This window comes from Brassica oleracea, chromosome C9, assembly GCF_000695525.1.
Source record: "Brassica oleracea var. oleracea cultivar TO1000 chromosome C9, BOL, whole genome shotgun sequence".
Lineage (NCBI taxonomy): Eukaryota > Viridiplantae > Streptophyta > Magnoliopsida > Brassicales > Brassicaceae > Brassica > Brassica oleracea.
In genome coordinates, this window is record NC_027756.1 from 34,896,250 (window position 1) to 34,904,249 (window position 8,000).

General features: G+C 33.1%; 1 pseudogene; it reads right to left on the bottom strand.

Annotated features, from left to right (window-relative positions):
- Positions 1-352: 352 nt before the first annotated feature.
- Positions 353-3,686, bottom strand: LOC106316073 (annotated as a pseudogene).
- Between the last annotated feature and the right edge of the window lie 4,314 nt (positions 3,687-8,000).

The window sequence follows — 8,000 nt, forward strand, 5'->3', positions numbered from 1 at the left end:
AAATTGCTTACAAAATTTATTTAATTTTTTGCAAGTTTCTAATTGAATTTGTTTTTTTATCGAGAAATGTACTTCATAATTTATATTATTTATGGATAATATTTTGATTTTTATTATATTTTCTTTTAATATGTCTACATAAATGTTTGTTTATTATTTATGGAAAAATAATATTATTCACCTAAAATAAAGAATTACGAAACATATACAATACAATTCTAATTAATGATAATATAAAATCTGTTACTTCTAAAACTATACACTATTTATTCCATTTTTTGAATGAAAGTATCTTCGTAAACACACAAAATATTTTGTGACGTTGCAATTATACATACACACAATATCTGCCTCTTCATACTGACGTTACTGTATTCCCTCTCGTGAGGTACGGGCCGAGAGAGAACACAGGGTGCGCACCGATCATGTTCTTATGCCCGCACAGGGTGCGGACCGGTCACCTAGTATAAGTTTAAATGGAAAGAGTATCAATAGAGTTAATTTTGTAGAAATTATACATAATTCACCCAAAATATTGATATAAACAGATAGGCCCATGAGCGCAACAAGCACAAGCAAGAGACGTTTGCTGTTCTGTACTGAGTTGATAACTCTGAATGTGCATACGAGTAAGAAAGTTCACACACATAAAGGAATCCTCTCATTTATTAAAGGTTTTTTTGCTCAGCCAGCCCCTAACCATGTCATATTGGGTTAAGCTGTGAAACTATAGAGTAGGAATCCTTTCTGTGTGTTTCTTAGGATTAGCCCATAGTCCAGGAACGTCCTCATCGTCCGAATCACTTTCGACCGAGTCACTCTCAACCGAACCACTTTCCACTGAATCAGTTTCGTCCAAATTACTTTCATCAGACGAGCTAGTTATCCCCAGTAAATAGTTAACAACCTGTTAAGAAACAAAACCACCAAAAGCATATAAGATAATTTGTCCTACAAGTAACAAAAAACAGACAAAGAGAAGTAACAAAGTTTTAAATGAGGAAAAAGCTTATACCTGGTGAGTTAAAATGCGGTCCAGTACTCCTTGCCTGATTCAAACTGACATTGTTTCTTCGGACATCTAAAGTTGTCATGCCAAACAAGGGTGTCACAGTAACTGCAATATCCGCGACCAGATCTTAACTTCTTTGATAAATTATACACTGCAAGGTTACGCAAACCAAATGAATACTTTACAAATTTAAAGCAGTAATATACGAAAGAAAGAAGATAAAACCATGCACAAAAGAAGCCCGTACCAATGCATTCGTTCTTAGAGCATCCACAACCCAGGGTTTATATGAATCCTTAACTGCAGCATTAGAATAAAAAATTAATAAAAGAGTGTAATACTGGGAAGGAACAGTCCGTAGAAAAGGACTTAACGGATCGAATCCGTAGGGACGTGGCAGCTTCGTATTGGACCGGTCGAAGGGTAAACGTGCACGAGGAAACAAAAATGAAATCATTCGCGAAAAAGAGAAAAAAAAAAGGAGGAAAGGCGACGGTTTATGCGATTCGATTTCCTCGAGCCATCAAGGTAAATCGATGTCTTTCTACAACGATTTGTGATTTTTATTAGGTTTCTTCTTCTTTATGTTCTTGTGTAGGGATCGGTTGTGGGATTTGAAAAAAAAATATACTACTCCTAAGGACTCCAATGGTGAATCCACCATTGGAGATGCTCTTAAAGGCAGGGCCGGCTTAGGAGGCAGTGCAATAGGGCGTGGGCCCAGGGCCCAACTATTTTTTAGAGTAATTAGTATTAAAAAGGGGCCAATTTTTTCAAATTATCCAAAATATATATAAAACAAAAAATTTGAAAATCACTTTGCCCAAGGACCCACATTTTCTTTGAGCCGGCCCTGCTTAAAGGCTTCTCTCCAGTCAAAACCGGGATGAATATGAGTCAAGACGTCGTGACTGAAGTGAAGATTAAAAAGTGATCGCCACAGAGAGCCTTCATGCGTTGCTAGGTTCCATGAGCTACAAACATCACATATAAGTAAGAAGAAGAAGAAGAACAAAGCAAGCAAAAGAATCTGCAACGTGCAAATATACTACAGGACAAAGTAGTAGTACCGAGAGACTTGAGATGAGGAAATTAAGGATGATACATCAAGGAGACTGAAAATGTGAACAAGGACATCTTGTGGTAGTGAAGGTGTATCTGAAAAAAAAAGATTATCTCGGGCATTTTTCTTTAAATGACTAAGAGGTTCTAGATCCGAAAGCCCATACAACTTTTTTTTAAGCCCATACAACTCCATATACCCAGACAATGTTAAATTAATTATTCTACTAAGACAAATTTAACATGGTCAGATCCGAATCCAAGAGTTTTAGGGCCAATAGGCAAACTACTCGTTGGAGCGCTATTAAAGAGGAGATTCCCAGAAAGATAACTAGAAAACATACCTATATTTTCCTCATGGCTCTTAGTTCGTCTCTTAAGGGCTTGCTTAAATTGTACAATGGCTAAGTTCTTCTTCTGTTTTGGAAATGCTGATTTCACGCTCTTCACAAGAAGGTTAGCGGCTGAAACAGCAGCTGTTGTGTTCATCCTAAATGAGAAAAACATATATAAATATAGAAACTGAAACTGTTGAGCAACACATCGGCAAAATAATTACTAGAATCTCTCAAACATTTTATATTAATATAACTAATTACTGTAATCAAATTTAAAATATCAGAAAAGGTGGATCAATCATAGACTGACACATTGCAGATGAAACATAGATTTCATAAAACATCGACGTCGACTAAGAATCAAAGGTATTTGTGCTAATACAAATAAGCTGCTCTTGATGAGTATCATCACATTAAAGGTTAAAAACTTGCCTTTTACGTTTACATTATCGCATTTATATTCAAGAAAACAGAACATTTGGCATCTTTAACAAAAAAAATCATTCTGAAAAAAATGCAAAAGAATCGGTGAAGTCATTTGAAGAACCAAACCCCAACACACACTAGTCTTAATCCTCTGCTTAATGATTGGCTGCTAGAACCAAACAAAGTTCCCAACTTTGGTTTTATTTTCAAGATTTCTCCAGCAACATATAGAGGAACCATAAGATTGAACCATCGTGCAGCACAAAGAAAAGTTGTTAAAGTATTTGTATTTATATATATTCACGAAAGATAAAACATTCTACCCATTTAAACAAAACATGTCTTTTTACAAATTGTGTATGAAAATAACCAAAGAATCTAAGCTAATCTCAACGATTCAGTTACCATTAGACTCAATCCTCCACTTGAGGGTTGGCTGAAAGTTTCTAACTTTGCTATTTACAAGCCATGAGAAAAACTTACTCGGGAAGAAGACGAAAAGCGGAGAGACAATCTTGGAAGATGAAGGCTTTGACATCTTTGGGTAAACGAGAGTAACCAAGATCTATCATGGAGATCAGTTCATTGCAAGCATATGTGTAGCGATGATGATCGGAGAGGCCATCTCCTACCATTAGGTTTTGGTATCTCATCATATTCAAATATGTATGTTGTTGACTCCGCGTCTCCTCTAGGTTTTGATCTATTCGAGTTTCTGTTTGTGGGCTACTACTTTTTCTGTATTCTCATACCAACAACTCAATGTTGAAAACTGGACATTTGTTTATATACGCAATCTTAACACATAATTTAAAAGAAACCTTTAGACCTTTTTTCTGACAACAAGAAATTAAAAAAGAAAAACTAGTATAACTTTTGATATACGCGTTCTTCTTAAATCAATTTCTAGATTAACATTTCCAAATTAAAAAAACTTAGCTTTCAGAAAGACCAATAAAGACTAAGAAAAGGTCAAAAAAGAAAACACTAAGAAGCCAATCATATTTGACTATATAAATAAAGATATAAAGAAAGACTAGCAGGTCTTCTGTAAAGAGGTGAAGCATGTCATTCCAAAATACTAAATTATTGATTTGATAAATAAAAGTGTTGCCAGGATAGACGCATACGAAAATATTTTCGGGATAATGCAGAAAAGAAGTAGTGGAACTGGTCAGGCCTTCGGTGGACTAGCCCTGTCCAATTCATTTTGAACAGATTATGGACGTGCTCTGGACAAAAATCACATGGACAATATGTATCTATAGGCCTTCCAAACATATGTTTGCATGATTTTGAGAAGAAAACATATAGTTTTATAGTTTTGGCGGGAAATACGGTTTTGGAGAAAACATAATTTTACCATTTTAGCAAGAAAATATAGTTTCACGATTTTGGCGGGAGAAAATATAATTTTAAGTTTGACGGAAAAACATAATTTTACACTTTTGGCAGAAAAAATAGTTTTACGGTTTTGACGGGAAAACATAATTTTACGGGTTTGATAGGAAAACATAATTTTAGGCTTTGACAAAAAAACGTAATTTTCGATTTTGGAACATATTTTTTGGTTTCGGTGAAAAACATATTTTTTTTTTGGTTTTGATGTGAAAACATAATTCTACGGTTTTAGTGGGAAAATAGTTTTACGGTTTTAGCGGGAAAAAAATAGTTTTACTGTTTTGGCAAAAAACATAATTTTACTATTTTGGAGGGAAAACATAATTTTACGCTTTTGGCAGAACAAGTAGTTTTACGATTTTGATGGAACGTAACTTTACGGATTTGACAAGTAAACATAATTTTTGACTTTGACGAAAAAACATAAGTTTCAATTTTGGCGGAAAACATATTTTTTTTGTTTTGGTGAAAAACATAATTTTAGGTTTGATGTGAAAACATAATTTCACGATTTTAGTTGGAAAAAGTAGTTTTATAGTTTTGACGGAAAAACATAATTTTACTGTTTTGGCGGGAAAGCATAATTTTGACGAGAAAACATAATTTTCAGTTTGGCGCAAAAACGTAATTTTTGGTTTTGGTGGAAAAAATATTTTTTTTTGTAGGAAAATGCAATTTTTCGTTTTGACGGAAAACTGTAGTTTTTTTGGTTTTGGCGGAAAAACATAGTTTTATAATTTTTCAAGAAAATATAGGTTTATAATGTTGGAGAAAAAAATGTAATTTCAAAGTATTTGAGGGAAAAAGACTATAGATCAATAATTAAAAATATAATTATAAATACTACCAGGCGGCCACTGGTGTTGGATTTTTTTTGGACCATTTTCCTTTCGGACCAACTATAATACCCAAAACTAAAATGATTTATCTGAACAAGCCCAATTAGGCGATACACAGACCATTTGACGGCTCTACTAGGAATCTTTGACTTGAAAGTCTTTCTCTATTATATGTTGAATCTGAAGCATTGATATGGGCACAGAGTGTGCATGATATGGGTAGACGAACTATTTCCCACGAGAACTATAGTATATCATAAAAAATGTCTCTAAACTATGATCCCATACTATATATCCGAGTTAAAAGTATAAAACTTATTTCTCCAGAGAACAAAAGTTAAATATGTATTTCTCCCTAGAACTTAAAATTCAAAACCTCTAAACTAAACCGAAAGTTTTATAAACCCGATTTTAAACTATTATTAGACCTGATTGAAATCTAATTACATATGTTAACCATGAGTTACTAACCCATACCCGAGAAAATAATTCTCCTCGATTCGGATCCTTCAGCCAACGACTAGCTCTAGCTCCTCTCACTTTCGCTGAACACAAAGTCGTGCTTATGATATAAAGAAAAAGACATTTGCGTTAGGTCTCTAAAAGATATATAGTTTTTAGAGCACTACCAACGGGAAATATCTTCCCAAGAAGTTCTTAAAATATTAAGTCAATTAATAATTAAATTTTAAATGACAAAATTAATGTGAACTAATAAAAATGCAACACATGTAAAAAATATCCTGTTTTTTTTGTTGAAGTCCTTAACCAACAACCCATCGCTTCTCTTATTCTACTTTTTTTAATTTTTTTTAATTTTTTTAAATTTTTTTTAATAATAGAAAACTGTGTTCATACCCTAGTTGGGTTGCCCTTAGACCATCTCCAATTGGAACACTATTTTTCTTCTATATTTTACACTAAAATAGAGTAACTCTGTAATAGAGTTGAATTCGCTCCAATGGATTACTCTATAATAGAGTTACACTATAATAAAAGGAAATATAGAAGAATGTTGTTTTTTTACTCCAAATATAGAGTAAAAAGCAACATTCCTATATATTTCACTATATTATAATGTAATTCTATTATAAAGAAAACCATTGTAGTAAATCCAACTCTATAATAGAATTACTCTATTTTAATGTAAAATATAGAAGAAAAAATAGTTTTCTATTGGTGACGTTGGAGATGCTCTTAGGGCCCTAATATCAGTAAATTATTCATGTTGATGAGAAGGTAGTCTACGTGATTCTCATTTTTTGCTTGGAGTAAATTACTTTCCTAATTAATAAATAATTTTCAGTAGGCATGGGCATTTGGGGTTCTATTCGGGTTTTGGTTTTTCGGGTTTATCAAAATCAGCCTCATTCGGGTTATATAAAAGATCGGTTCGGGTTCTATCGGGTTCAGGTCGGGGTTAGTAAATCTTCAAAGAACCGGTATAACCCATTGTACTTTCGGGTTCGGGTTCCAATCGGTTCTTCAATTTAAAAATACCTGATTTGTACCTATTTTGTAAATGAAATCGGTTCTTTGGATTTAAAATACATGATTTGTACATATTTTAATAGCCAAAACATAAGTAAAATCGATTCAAAAATAAGAAAAAATATCAAACGTGATCATTCAAAATCAAGCGAAAGATAAACATAGTTAGTGATAGAAAAAAACCAGATAAATGAAATCATAAAACAAAAACTAAGTTTCATGGAAACATTATTCAATGAAAACAAAACCAAAATCTAAAAACTTCAGGCTTCAACCTCCCACCATCAACCTTCATCTGATAAATAATTATTTTAGAAGTTGAATAATAACTTAAAGTATTTTAGATACATATTAAGAATTAAGATCATATCTGGTAGAAGTTCTTTTTTGTGATTTTAAATGTTTCGGGTTCTATCAGATATCCATTTAGGTCCGGGTTCGGTTCAGATAATACCAATAACCCAAAATACCAAAAAACAAGATCCATTCGGTATTTATGTCGGGTTCGGATCGGTTCGGATTCATTTTTATCGGATCGAGTTCAGTTCAGATTTTCGGGTTCGGTTTATTTGCCCAGCCCTAATTTTCAGATTAATTCTTTTTTTTTTGAATGATTTTAATATATGTTTTAAAGGCTTGATTTTTGGTTTTTTTTGGCCACAAATTGTTTTCTGAATTAGATATATTTTTGTTTATTAAAAAGTAGGTGTATGTAAAAAATAAGATCTATGTAAGAATATGAATTTTGTTTTATTTCATTTAAAGTTATTAAAATTTATTAAAATTATATAAATGCTTTTTTAATTTGCCTTGGGCCTAAAGTGCTCCTACGGCACTGACTGAACACGTAAGAAGAAATAACCGCCATAGCCCTCTTCTTTTGTGTCTCCGTCCACATCGTTGCAACAGATTTAATTGAAGAAGCTTGTCCATGCTCTAATGGATATCCGAATCAGTCAGACGACTCAGACGCCTCCGTATTCCCGTAACGGTTGAGCGGTACACAAAGTCGCCAATAGAGCAAAAGCTGCCAAACTCAAAATTCGGAAAGCACAAAGGGAATAGAGTCTCGAATTTGACGTTGATTTTTGTAACTATCTCCGAAAGTCTCAGGTCAAAAGAAACAGAGAGTGGTAGTTTTAAAAAAGACTACTGATATTAGTATTTGGTGAATTAATGAAGGAAAGAAGTATTTGAGTCGGATGTTTGAGTCAAATTCTTTGGCTTCTAAGAAGGATGTCGTTTCTGATCCTATTTCTGAGTACTACGTCAAACTCAAAAATGGAGGAACATCATCAAGTGCTCGTTAATCTTATGTGTCTCACTGGCTGTCTGTTCTAAAAAGATAAATTGACCTTTCAGCTTGTGATCTGATTCATTCTGCTTCACTCGATTTAATTATTAGTTTTTATTTCTCAGATTGTAGAAAGT